Source organism: Megascapheus bottae, chromosome 13 (genome assembly GCF_031878675.1).
Source record: "Megascapheus bottae isolate mThoBot1 chromosome 13, mThoBot2.hap1, whole genome shotgun sequence".
Taxonomy (NCBI): domain Eukaryota; kingdom Metazoa; phylum Chordata; class Mammalia; order Rodentia; family Geomyidae; genus Megascapheus; species Megascapheus bottae.
In genome coordinates, this window is record NC_143521.1 from 18,507,565 (window position 1) to 18,522,380 (window position 14,816).

Genomic DNA, 14,816 nt, shown 5'->3' on the forward strand with positions numbered 1-14,816 from the left:
TACATTAAGAACAACAGTAACACCTTATATGGCTCTTGTTTCTATATCTTGGAGGTCCTTACATTTAGCATCATACTATATGGCTTTCTGTATCTAGGTTTTGCCCTATTGTAAACCTCTGCTAGGAGAGTCCAAGGTTTATACCAGTTATGACAAATGAGGGAAACCATTAAACCTATGTTCCTTTGAGTCTGGCTTACTTCACTTAATATGATTTTTCCCAAATCTTTCCATTTCCTTACAAATTCTGTGCTGATGGCAGCATAGAATTCCATTGAGTATAAATACCACATCTTGTTGATCCACTCATCAACTGAGGGGCTTCTGGGTTGGTTCCATATTTTGCTATGGTAAATAGTGCTGCAGTGAACATCATTGTGCTAGTGGATTTAGTATGCCCTTGTTTCTGTACTTTTGGGTAAATGCCAAGTAGTGGAATTGCTGGGTGATAGGGGAGCTCTATGTTTAGTCTTTTGAGGAACTGCCATACTGCTTTCCATAGTGGTTGAATGAGTTTACACTCCCACAACAACAGTGTAGTAGTATAGATCAGTCTTTTAAAACATTATTTCTCACCCTCTTTCAGTCTGAAATTCCCTTCAGGATATATTCATTCTCTTTCTCTTTGTATATACTCTGTATATTATAGATGTTTATATATTATATATTTATATATTATGCATATATAATTTCTGTTGCATCCTATATTTCTTCAGATCTTCCAAAAAGTCTTTCTCTGGCCTAAGAATTAAAGAAGTCCTCAGCGATTGTGGTGGCATTTACCTGTAGAATTTGCAGCATTTGTGAGGCTAAGACAGGATGGCAAGAAATGTTAAGCCCAGGCTGGGCTGCATAGTAAGACCTTATCTCAAAAAATAAGAAGAAAAAAAAAAGGAAAGAAAAGATGAACAAATCCTCAATAAATTGGGAGCTGCTTGCCTGTCCACCATGCATATTCTTTTCTGCCAAAGTTTCTCTAGCTTTAATGGCTATTGGTGGGATCTCTAGGACCTCTGGTTGTTGGGTGTTCTCATTTCAGATGCAGTTAGGGTGGGCTTTGTTATCGCAACCATTCTGGGTACAAACAGCCAGAACTAATATTGCTCTCTGTCTTTCACATTGGGCCTCATTTAGCTGTTGTAGTAGCTACTCTTTATTTCCCACTTTCAGGTAAACCAATTTCCCTGAAGCCCAAACACACAAGGCAGTGCTGAAATCACACAAATCCCTGCTCCTCATCACTCCAGTGTAGAGCGCCGGCCACAGAGCACCATGGAGCTGGTTTGTCAATGCTGAAACTGAGCAGCATGGAGGCATGGGAGAAAGCTTGAATGAGAGTTTTAAAGAAGACAGAATTGCCTACACTCGCTGCAATGGAGGTCAGATTCTCCTGTGTATAGATAATTCTGAAAATAGTTTCCTAGCAGTAGAATAGTTTGAAAATCTTGATATTAATTTAATTGCTAAAATACCATCATGATTACTAGTTCTGCAGCTAACTAGACTTTCTTTGATGCAATTTTCAGGACATAGAGGCCAGTACTGGGACATGTGAGCACAGCCACATGCAAATAGAGCCAGCAACTCCCTTATCCTGCATTTTGGGGTACTTTGCTTGATCCTGGAGGCTTCAGGATTCAGGATTCAGACAAACTTGCCATTCATCTTTGTGAGTAGCTCTGCAGAGAGGAAAACCAGCATGAGGCAGGAGTGGAGTTGGAGGTCAAGGTTGGGGTGATGGAGAGGTTAGATGGCTCAGATCATAACAGAAGGGCAAAAGGAAGGATTTACCTGACTTGGGCACAGTTAGGTTTTGGGGGTGTCTCCTTCACACTCAATAGGTTCTTGGGGTGAATGGCTTGCGATGGCAGCACAGTTGAGTGTCCAAGGATTTCCCTGTAGAGAAGAAACTGGGCACATGAGTCTGTCCCTGGGCTGGGTTCTCACTGAGCCCCATCCTTCTAGGAGACAGAGTCACTAGTTACACCCGCCAAATGATCACCAGTGGTCAGGACAGCAGCAGCATGAGACCCTAAGGAGCTGCAGAAGGCAACAGGGAGGAAAGGAGGCCATATGGCCCATGGCACTGAGCAGGAAGGTGGTGACAGAGACTGGAGGCTGGGAAGCGGATGGAAAGCTGCAGCAGATCCAGGATCTAGGATCCTAGGGAGAGGAGAGCCTCTTATGCATGGTTGGCAGAAAATGGTTTCGATTCCCCTTCATCCCCCACCCATGCTGTTCTCAGAATGGCAAATGTCTGATCTGAGAAGAAACACAATGTTCTCCCCTTTTGGAGTTCAGTAGATGACTGATCACAAGATACAGCCTTGAGTGGCCTGACTACCACCTACAGACTGGGATCTGAGATGTTGGTTTTTCTCTCTCACTCCTATCCCCTACAAGGCAATAAGGGGTGTGTGGCCTGCTGAGCTGCAGGGGAGGGTGGGCACTAGTAGGACAAGAACTGGGGAGTTGACTGAACTGGGGAGGTTCACAGGAGGATTTTAAAGGAAGAGAGTTAAACCTCCTTAGTCACCATTCCAAGAAGCATTGGGAAAGGCAGGGAAAGGATCTATCTCTAGAAGAGAGCACTGTAAATTCTGAAGTCTGTTTTCTTTTTTCAATTTTATATATTCCATGTACACATGAAACTAATTCCATCAAAAATTTCAGCCAACAGGTTCCAGTGAACATGTCCACATATTCTTCATGTCTGTATTATCAAATCATACTTAGGAAATGGTATAAACTTCCCATTGGGTGGAAACTGATCAAATTGAGCTCTGTTAAAATAATAAGATCTCCCCTATCTCCTTGCATAACTTTCTCTTTCCCTCTGCAATGATGGAACCTCCCACCACCCCAGTTTCCCAGGACTCTTTTTTTTTATTGTGTAAAGAATTCAGATTTGAGCTTGGATCTATCAGACTGGAGGTAATTCTCAAGTTTACAGAGGGCAGAGGGCTTCACTGAGTTTACCTCCTCTGCTCTGTGACAAAGCACTTCCAAGTCTTTACCATGCATGTTTTCCATATTAAGGTTTTAGAACTTTGAGTCATCATTAGCTTTGTAGAGACATGAGATAGGATGAGAATAAGAAGAGAAGGAAAGAATACCTCCTACATGGGGCCCCAGGCCAGGGCTCCATACCTCTTCACTTCCTCCTGGTGAGCTGATGCCCCTGCCAGCCAACCAGAGGGCCAGGAGAACACTCCTGCACCTGGTTGGTCAGTATCACCTTGACTTGCTCATGTTCTCTTGTGCCTACCCCAAGGTGACTGTGAGAAACAATCCAATACTTGTCAAGAGACAGCAGAGATTAAGTGCCTTATAAATGCTTATTAAATGAATTCTAGGCTTCCATCAGAAAGAATGACATCGTACCATCCGTAAGGAAATGGAAAGACTTGGAAAAAATCATATTAACTGAAGTAAGCCAGACTCAAAGAAACATAGGCTCAATGATTTCCCTCATTTGTTGTAATTAGTATAGGTCTGGAATAGTCTAAGGATCACAGTTGCTCAATAAATATGTACAAATGGCCATTTAAAACGATGCAAATCGAAATGAAGTCCAAGATATGGAAGCAAGAGGGTTTGTTTGCTGTACTGAGTTGGTTATTTTTTTTCTCTTTCCCTCCCTCCCCTTTGGTTTATTCCCTGTAGTCAGGGATTTTGTGTCATGTGTATATGTTTATCTGACTTGGGAAATGGAAGGAGAATAACAAAATGTTGAGACAAAGGAAAAAGGGTGAACTAATGTAACAAATACTGACAAGACACTAGGTTTAAAACAACCTTTAACTTGGTGGAAAGGAGATTCTGGAGGGAGGAAGAGTGGGAGAAAATGATGGAGGGGGATTGAGGGGGTGACAGTGTTCAACAAGAAATGTACTCATTACCTTATTTATGTACCATAACTCATCCGTACATTATAATAACAGAAAATAAAAATTTAAAAGTAAGTCAATGCTTGCTGACTAAACAAAACAGAATAGTTTCTTCCAACTTACCTATACAGAAACTCAATTTGTTGTAAATATCAGGACAAAGGAAAAAACCAATGAAATGGAAATCTTCATTCCACCATTTTTCTCTTCACAGTTTGATTTGTCTCTGTTAATGACTACTACTCAAATGAATCAAAATATAGCACTCAGCAGAGAAGCAGTGTATAATTAAGAAATCAGTGCAGATCCTGCAAAGAAGGTTTATATCAACACCACAACTTCAGTGTCCAAAATGGCCTCAAGTGCACAGGTGCATGAGTAACAATGCCATCATTGCAATACTATTAGCCAAGAGTGGAGAGGTATGCTGGGAGGCGGCTCTGGCTCACATATTAGGGATGGAACATGTGATCTAGTCCTTTCCAGTAATCCCTCTTCTTACATCTTCCTGATGACTCATTTTCCTTGTCAAAAAGGATACCAGAGGATCACTGACCCTCCATGGAGATGAATGTAGCGAGGGTCTCAAATGGTCTTCATCTGTTTCAAGTAGTGGAAAATGCTTCAGACTTTTAAATGAAAGAAATCAACTTTCAATTTATTAAAATAATAGAAAATAAAATGCTCTGCTTCAGGCTTTCTGAGAGGCAGGCCCATGTGTATGCTATTAAGAAGTAGAGTTTTTTTAACCTTTTTTTTTCTGTTGAGACATGTCATTGATTTATTTGTCAACTCACTTTTCCTTCTTGCTTTCTTCAGTGATGACGCTGCATGTACTATCATTGTCATCACACTTTCACGAATTTTTTCTATAAAAAAGACTGATTTCCCATCTTTTGTGATGTGGAGTGATTAACATTAGAAATATTTTTCTTTACCAGTATGACATAAGGAGAAAAACCATAAAGATGAAAGAAAGGTAAACTCTTATAAGAAGGACAGGAAATGAAAGATACTTTAAAGGATATGAAGTAAGTGCCATAAGTTCAATTTATGAATATTAGAAAATTTTGAGTTTACACCTCTTTTTATTACTCTGGCTCTGGGGTTTGATGGAAAGCTAGCCAAAAATATGTACATCATTAAAACTAAATAGCACCATAAAGCAGACATTTTTTTGCCCATACTAGAGCTTGAACTCAGGGCATGGACAGTGTCCTTGGGATTTCTCAAGGTTAGTGCTCTACCACTTGAGCCACGTGTGGCACCATTTCTGGCTTTATCTGTGTATGTGGCACCAAGGAATTGAAGCCAGGTCTTTGTGCATGCTAGGCAGGCACTCTACTACTAGTCTACGCTCCCCACCAAGGCAGATGGTATTTTATTTTCTACAGAACAAATAAGTTACAAGTAAAGAAACTGAAGAGCAAAGTTGGTAAATTTTCTCAAATGTCATATGTCCTTGAGCCTGAGAAAGTTTAGGCACTCTGCATGACAAAAAAATAAAAGAAGATTCAGTACCACTCTGAAAATTTTGGAGGTTCCTCAAAAACCAAAACATAGATCTTCCCTACAAACCAGCCATAACATATCTGAGCTGGGCATCTACCCAGAACATCACAAGCCAGGATACCATAAAGACACTTGCACATCCATGTTCATTGCTGCACTATTCACAATAGCCAGGTTATCCAAGTGGCCCTACAATAAAGGAGTGGATCTGAAAATATGTGGTACCTATATACAATGGAATTTTACACAACTATTAGAACAATATGCCATTTTCAGCAAAATGAATGGACCTAAAACAATCATGTTAAGTGAGGCAAGTCAAACCCAGAGAGACAAACAGTGTCTATTTTCTCTCAGATGAAGACGCTAGCTCTAAAATAAACAGAAATAATTATACAGGACTCTATGCATTCATACACAGTGAGACCAAAGAAAAACATTCTTAGGAGTACAAAGACACAATGCCTATATGTGCCTCTGATCATATGGTATTTGTAGAAATTAACTCCAGAAAATGTTGTTGTTGTCTTTCCTTTGTTTCATTTATTCATTTAACTGTCTTTGGGAGGATAAGGTGGAGTACAAGGACAAAGAATGAACAAATGCAGCAATATACTAGACACTCAGTTAAAAATGAACTATACAACTTGTGGGTAATGACAAGGGAAAAACTGGGAGAGAGTAAGGGAAGAGATGGGTTGTCTAAAACAAACCCATTCTTTACCTGACTTATGTAACTGGAATCTTCCTGTACATCACCTTTATAATAACAAAAAATATTTCTCAAAAATATTGTACTATACGATGACTACACTTCAAAAGAGAGTGATTTTGAAAATCTGTACCTTAGATTTATTGACTTTAAAATTCAACATAGTTTTATCTCAGTAAGAGAATCACTTTCCTGTAGCATTGTTATTTACTATAGCTCTTTAAAGTGTCCAAATTTGTAAAAAGAAAAATCTTAACTTTTTTTCATAGAGAAATGTGACACACCATTCCTCTACAAGTAATGGTTAACACTGTCATATAAAATCATTGATATCATATAATGAGAAGAGCATTCTTGGGTGTTTTTCCTGAAATTTCATCATCAAAGTATTCCCCGTGAAAAATGTTCTTCAAACCCATGTGGAAGCGAATATTAACTACTCAAGCAGTCATCTTCAAAACTGTGGAGGCCATGGAAACTAGGGAAAGACTGAGAAAGTATCACAGTTTAGAAGAAACGATGGAGACATGAAAATTAACTGCAATACAGTGCCCTGGATTAGAACCTGGACCTGAGAGGTATCATTTAAAGCAAGTCTTAAGGGGCTGGGAGTTTGGCCTAGTGGTAAAGTGCTTGCCTAGCATGCATGAAGACCTGGGTTCGATTCCTCATTACCATATACATAGAAAAAAGCCAGAAATGGTGCTGAGGCTCAAGTGGTAGAGCTCTAGCCTTGAGAAAAAGTCCAAGGACAGTGCTCAGGCCCTAAACCCAAGCCCAGGACTGGCAAAAAAAAAATAAAAATAAAAAAATAAAGCAAGTCTTAAATGTCATTAAAAGCAGTGTAGCCATGTTGGCTTGTTGGTTCTGACCAATATGCCACGGCAATATAGGGAAAACTGGGTGTAAAGCTTACAGATACTGTACAAGTTTGCAACTTCTGTAAATTTCAGACTATCCCCAGAAATGGAGTTGGTGAATATATAGTAGAGTGAAATGTGAAATAGTATGAGGCCCTCAGCTCAAGTCCCTGCACCCTGGCAGAAACACACACACACACACACACACACACACACACACACACACACACACACACACACACCATATCCCCAAGTAAATAAACTAAGTTTAAAAACTTTCTTTTTCTAAGTCAGTTTAGAATAGCAGCTAATAAAATTAGTGAACATGGAGTTTTTACCTGCTTGCTTTGTAGAAAGAAAATGTGATTTTTTGGTTTAGAACATATTTATTCAAATATGAAGTAATATGCTTTCTGCCTCAGTCTTAACCCTCCATATTGTTTCATTCAAATTAGTAAATTGTCTTCAGCATTAATCACATTGTCTGAATCTGTCTCCTATTTTGGGTAACTGAGAAAAAATGGAAAGCGTATGCCACAACTCATTGGAGCTGATGAAAAAGGGGATGAGTCACAGGCGTGTTTACTCCCTGGAGCTGTCAGAGGAATGAGCTATGTGGATACACAGCTTTGTAGATTATGCACAACCCAACTTCTGGGAATAACTTAATCAAAAGCACATGCTTTTGCAAAAACAAAACAAACAAAAAGGAAAGGGCTTTGATGTCATTACTATTTTTTTCCCTTCACATGCCATTTGAATCCATGAAATCTATATAAATAAAAACAAAAAAATAAGCAAGATAATAAATTCATTCTCCCTTTTTAAAAGGTTTTTTTTTTGCCATTTCTAGGGCTTGAACTCAGGGCCAGAGCACTGTCCTTGGGCTTTCTCAAGGACAGAGCTCTACCAGTTGAGTTACAGCACCACTTCCCGCTTTTTCTATGTATGTGATATCAAGGAATTGAACCCAGGTCTTTGTGCATGCTAGGCAAGCACTCTACCACTAGGCCAAACTCCCTGCCCACAGATTTTCTTCATTTTGTTGTAAGATGAGTTCATTGTGATGTTCATCTCTGCACCAGGAAATAGTCTTGCTGATAACACCCATCTTCTGTACTTAACCTGCACACAACTTTCTTCTGTAAGTTCTCTGTATACTTCATTGTTCTTCTAGCTCTCCATCACCTGCCCCACATTGGTCTATCATTTATAAGTTGTAAATTCAACTAAGTTTTGTGTGAGGTTACTGACAGAGGACAGCTAGATTCTGCCATTGCTAAACTGTTTCTGGAGTAGGATAGAAGGATGTGGAGCTGAATGGAGCCTCATGACACTCTGCAAGAATCAGAGCTTGAGGCACTCATAGAAACCACCAGAGAAAACTTCAGAATTTGGTGCAGCTCAAGGTGAGGAGGTACAGGACTCACAAAGAAAGAGCCAAGTAAGGGAAGGAATAGAAGCTGGAAGCCATGAGATAGGACCAGAGAATAACAATAAGGACTCTAGTTATCTAAATTAGAATTTGGTCCTGTAATAAAGAATGGGAAAATAAGGAGCAGAAAGATAAGCAAGCATTGCTCAGTCACTGGAGGCTCCTACTTGAGACCAAGAGGCCTTTATAAATGCCTGCCCCATCAAGAAACTCATCATTCCTTCCCAAGAATTATCCTTCAGGACAGATCCCGTCACATATGAAATCATGTGGAAGGGTGTGCCTTGGGTAAGATGTTCCCATAGTGGACTGTGTGCTCTGCAACACAGGCCATCATACTTCATTTGTCTTTGCATATGCACTTCAGTCTCTAAGGCTGGCTTATATTAAGCATACAAAGCATACAACAAATGCTTGCAGAAATAATGCCTGAATCAAAGATTCCAGAACATCACTAAGGATACAAAGTGTTCCAAGAAGGGATATCAAGAAACTGCTACAACACATTACAGCAGCCTCAATTTCCTGTACTTTCTTTTGCTTATTTGCCTAAATAAAATCTTTCCACTCCAGTGAATGTAAAGAAATGTAGAGACAGTGGGCTAACGCTGAAGTTGGAGTTCTAGAGGGAGAAGTAACGAGCATCCTTCCCAATACAACCAGATAAATGGGTCTGACCAGAAATCCTTAGAAAGTTCTGTGGCCCATGTGCCAACACGTCCAAGGAACACATTCATTAATAAATATCCCAGGTCTGAAGCAGAACAGGAACAGGATCAGGACTATAGCAAGGGAGGTATTGGCAGAATGCTGCAGACAGAGCTGGGATATTTGTCTTCAGAACCATCTGCCTCATGGCACAGGATGGTGGGATCCATCTAATTAAAGGTATATACATGGCCTACACAGAAAGCAAGAACCTAATAGCTATCATCTTATGCATTTATAGCTATTGATGGCTATAAGGTCATAGGTTTTATCTGAGTTTTGTGGGTTTTTTTTTTTGAAATGAGAGTCTTGTGGACTTTTCTGTAAAGTCACAGATCATTCATTGTTTTCTGCAATTGCGTGAGAGCCTTCTAATATGCTCATTATCAAATGCTTAAAATCATGTCATCAACATTGAGAAAGGTTCTGAATATGTTTGTCAAAGATTTGTAGAGGGAGGAAGATTTGGGGGTTTTGTGCTTGTTTGGATGCGTTGTTAGGAAGCTATGCTACTCCCATACCAAGGAGGGGCCCTCCTCTGTGGGAGAAGGCTAACTCCTTCCACTGAGTACACAGGGGGGTGGTGTGGGTAGATGGAGATAAAGCACTTAAGAAGATTGTTTCTGGAACTATCTAGAAGTGGTGTTCACTAAATGAACTGCATCATGACTATACAGAGTAAAAAGAACATAGAATTGCTAAAATTACAAAATAAAGATAATGAGATTTTGCACCAAGAAACATTGCATTGCATAAGACATTTCTTTTACACATTAAAACATTGTAATGTTGATTTTATATATGTGTGTGTGTGTGTGTGTGTGTGTGTGTGTGTGTGTGTGTGTGTGCCTTCATGCTGTCAACTCTACCACTTGAACTACATCTCTACTTCCCTTTTTTCTGGTTAACTGAAAATAAGTGTCCTTATAAACTGTCTATCCAGGCTTACTTTGAACCAGATTCCTTAGATCTCAGCCTCATCAGTAGCTAGCATGTTTGTCTCTTCAGGTTTAAAGAAGCAAAATTTAGGAAGTCACAAAAACAATGTATTCAACCACAATGAAAATATTATAAATTGCTTAAGATACCACTTTCCACTAGGAAACGTATGAATTATGATAAAAGCTTCATTTTAAATACATTTTCCATAATAATGTTTAATACTTTTTACCCAATAAAATGTTTCTTAGAACTGTCTTTGCTCTCCCCTAGCCCATTTTGTCAGTATATGAAGGCAAGTTTGGAGGGAGATAATTTGAAAGGACTGGTACTGCTGAGGCATGATTGGTCTAGTTCATTAATCAACATTCCAAAATGAAGATACTGAAGAAATATGAGTCTAGTTACATAGAGTGGAAGTTCTGGTGGAAGTGGAGAAATAAATGGTTTGGGTGAATGTACCTTATGTGTGCATGTTAGTCACTAAATGGGAATGTCTACAACAAAGTAGTGTTTAAGGATCTTCTATTACAGCATTGGAGGCTGCAAGATGAAGAAAATGCTTTCAAAAGAGTCTGTGAGTTACCACTGGGACCTTAGCTAAAACATCCATGATGTCATTTACAGTGCCAGGTGATGAATGTTACCATGTTTTTTGTTTGTTTTTTGGGTGTGTGTATGTGTGTGTGTGTGTGTGCGCGCACGCTCACGTGCCAGTACTGGGGCTTGAACTCAGGCACTATTCCTGAACTTCTTTGTGCTCAAGGCTAGTGTTCTACCACTTGAGCCACAGTGCAACTTACAGATTTTTCTGAGTAGTTTATTGGAGATGAGTCTCATGGACTTTTCTGCCCAGGCTGTCTTGGAACCAGGCTCCTCAGCTCAGCCTCCTGAGTAGGTAGGATTATGGGTGTGAACCACTGGCACCCAGTTTATTATAATATTCATGAATGCTTTGGTGACAGCTCTCAGCCTCATAAGGTAAGGATCCGGAAAACCAGTAGTTGAAATGTTCAGTTAGCTTTCTGGTGGCTAGATGCCTTCCGTCAGCGAGGTCATCAGCATTATCTGATTTAGTGTTCCTCTGTATTCAGGTCAAATTTGAAAATTTACTTAGCTTTTTTCTTCCCAGCATTTACTGGGAATCAGATAAAATGGGAGGGAATAGTTTTAACCCTATTTCCTATTTTAACATGAAAAAACGAATAGTATGTACATCTGACCAGCCATTCTGAGGATAAAAACATTTACATCATTTTATTCCCCAATATCCCTTATAATTGTCTCAAGAAGTACTAGGGAAAGAAGACTGCTGAGAAGCAAGAGCTAATCATTCCAGCTCCACCAGCTGACTTCTTTGCTCTCAGATTTTATTGCCTTTCAACATAAATGCTGGATAATTGTAGAATCCTTGTGTTGTATCTGTCTACCTAAAGGAACAAATGTTTCTGGCATAACTACTTTTACATTATTTGAGTGTGTACCACAAATTCATGTGTTGGAAACTTACTACCTTGTGAAACAATGTTGAGAAATGCATATTTTAAAAAGTGGCTTTAGGTTGCATGGCTTTTCTTATTTGTGGTAGCTAGAATGTGCCTATAAATCCACAAGTAAACACACTAGGGGGTAAGCAAGGGATTACAAATGTATCAACTAAAGTGTAATAGGCTCTATGGAGAGTCCAAATGGTGTAATTCTTTAAAAAGACTAAGTCAAACCCAACAAAAATAACAGAAAATGGGTACTTGTAAGAGGTAGGGTGGGGCCAGGGGAGAGGGGAAGAATAAAGGGGAAAGGGGAGGGAGAAGAATTGAGAAATATAAGGGATGGGGTAGGTGGAAGGGAGATGAAAAGTTGAAGTGATGACACAGATCGAGGTACATTGTGCACATTAGCTGCTTTGAGGCAAAACCACAAATATATAAACTAAAATTAAGATAATGGAAGGGGTAGGCTGGGAAGGGTGAGAATGTTGAAAGGGGTGACCAAGATGCATGGTAGTCATAATCTCTCTTGATGGATGGCAACTCCTTTGTACAACTACTTAAATATAAAATATTCAAACATATTCAGAGATTCATTAGTGTTATCATAGGGGTGGGTGTATTAAAACCAAATTGGATTCTTTTAGAGAAAAGGATCAGGATTCCCTATACCCTCTCTTCTTCCCTCCAGTCTCTGTCTCTCTGTCTTTCTGTCTCTGTCTCTGTCTGTCTCTCTCCCCACACATATGTCTTCTAACAAGTTACAACTCAGTAAGAGGCGGCCTTAGTATTAAAAACTTCTGCAGATCTAGAACCATGAGCCAGATAAACTTCTGTTTATTATGTTATTCAATCATGAGAGATAAACACTGTGATTTTGTTATTTGATTTATTTTAGTTGTTTCCAAGTGTGGAAAACACCAGTGGTGTCTTTGTGATTAAAACTTTGTTCTAACTAGTTGTGTGTACCCCAGCTTCCTGCCATAATTCTATTTGGGGAAGTCCTGGATGGGTGATTTTGTTTTTAGTAGAGTCCGTATTAGTGCAAGGATTGTGGTTTGTGGTATGTGCTCTAGGGGTAAAGATCCAAGGAAGGGGCGAACAGAAATATTTACTAGATTGAGTCTGAAGGCATGTTGGTTCTCTTACAGGTGTCATTTATTGCATTAAAGACCTCTGTGAGCTGGACAGTATTCCTCTCGCTTTACAAATGAGAAAACGGGAGACACTGGCCACACAGAGCCAAAGTAGAGCCACATAGCTGTTGCTTAGACTGTTTTGTGTTGCCATAAGTTCATGCAAAGCCCCCAAAAATCTGCCCGGGCACAGAGTCTTGCCTTGACTCAAAATTCAATAAATCTAGCTATTTTTGTATAACAACATATACGTATGTTAAGTGAATCATACTAATAACATAAATTTGGAGGGCCAAGCAAGGCATGACCAATACAGGATAGACAGGAAACATACAAGTACATGAAGGGACAGAGATGTATTCTTACGGACTGAGCACTGCTTATCTACATTATCATCAATTAGAAGACAGCAATTTTCAGGCAGGCTGGAAATACACATGTACATGAAAATGTTGAAACTACGGCAATCTGGTGACGATGAGATGGAATTCAACGCACTCCTTACTCATGCTGCAGATGACCTTGAGAGCTGATTGATGATGTGGTGGCTGGCTTCTTTCTTGACACAGATAATAACTCTAATAGAACCTTTATCAACAAATTCACAATCAACAATACTCCCCAAAACTGATTCTCAGATGAAGAGGAAGGAAATTATAGTATACAGAACAAATATTAAAAGCCAATGATACAGAAGTTGGATATGTTCTAAATGGATGATTTGGGATTAGAAATAATCTTATTACTGGCAATGCACACACTCAAAATGTAAGTGATGTGGGATTGTACAAATACTGATTACAAAGAAAACTTGGTAGGTAGAGTGTCAAGTCTTTTCAAGACTTGGAGAGAAATGAACAAAAGATTATTTTTGTATCTACTTTGAGACAACTCATGTGCAGTAATAATAATAAATCTATAAGGTCATTGCAGCTGAATACATGATGACATAATGCATTGGAAGGCCAAAAAATCTGGATACAATCAGTGCTTTTCAGCTAAATTTGCCATGACAAGTGGCTTTCCTTAGGCCTGATCGTGACAGAGGAGAATGGTCAGAGGAACGGTTGGTGAATACAGCCATAATGTTCAATGTAGATATGTAAAAATGGAACAATCTAAAGTGAAGAAATGGTAGAAATGGAACATAAATGATAATAGCTGGGCACCAGTGGCTCATGCCTGTAATCCTAGCTACTCAGGAGGCTGAGATCTGAGAATCACGGTTCAGAGCCAGCCCAGGCACAAAAGGCTGTGAGACATTTATCTCCAATTAACTACCAGAAAATGGGAAGTGATACTGTGGCTCAAAATAGCTGAAGCGCTCAGGGACAGTACTCAGATCAGAGTTCAAGCCCCACAACTGAAAAAAAAAAAATAGAACTGGACTGACATTGATCAAAATGCATTCCATTCATAAACTGACATGTTGAAACTCCTCTGCACAATTACTAAAAGAAAAGAAAATAAATAAATGAAAGTATAAACTCTATAATGAACGGTCAAAGGAAAGAATAGTCGCATTTTTTGTCAGAAAGAGTGTTATCAGTAAAGGTATATGTTGCTTTTTTGTTCTTGGATTTATTGAGATTTGTGCCAGTTGAATTTTTTTTTAACCAATTGAAAATTTCCCATTCTGCATCCTGCAGACAGGATAATCCAACCTAACTTTCCATTTTTTTCCATTATGTTTGCAAGTAGTTGTGAAAAGCAGTTGCCATTTAATAAAGCAGTTTATGAACACAACGCGTCTAGATTGGTATCATTTCAATGTTTTCAACATTTCTCACCTATGCCATCAACCCATCTCTTCCCTTCTCTTAATTTTTGTAGTATATACAGTGAATTCTTGACGGCATTCACCTCCCTTCTCGTCTTGTTAGTCAACTCTCTTCACCCCCATTTGCAAATACCTGTTTCCTGGTGTTTATTTTGTTGGGCTTTGCCTTTGCCTTTCTAAGGAATTACTCTATTTGAGTTCTCCCTTGAATCTATTATAATTTGGTAATACATTCTAATACATTTGTTAATACATGTGTAATCCCTTGCATACTACCCAACTTCTTTCCTTACATACATGTAGGCTAATTCTAGCTACCACATCTGAGAAAAAGTACTCCTAATTAAACATTGTTCA

General features: G+C 39.1%; 1 long non-coding RNA gene across 3 annotated transcripts in view; it reads left to right on the forward strand.

Moving 5' to 3' along the window:
* LOC150055614 (uncharacterized) overlaps positions 1–14,816 on the forward strand; it is a 44,659-nt gene that overhangs the window by 17,783 nt on the left and 12,060 nt on the right. The window contains exons 2-6 of one of the 3 annotated variants that reach the window (XR_016537382.1): positions 1,171–1,379; positions 1,527–1,669; positions 4,105–4,312; positions 4,832–4,921; positions 6,384–6,692. This is a non-coding gene — a long non-coding RNA (uncharacterized LOC150055614). The remainder of the gene's footprint in view (positions 1–1,170; positions 1,380–1,526; positions 1,670–4,104; positions 4,313–4,831; positions 4,922–6,383; positions 6,693–14,816) is intronic. The other 2 variants (XR_016537383.1, XR_016537384.1) reach the window with 2 other exon arrangements.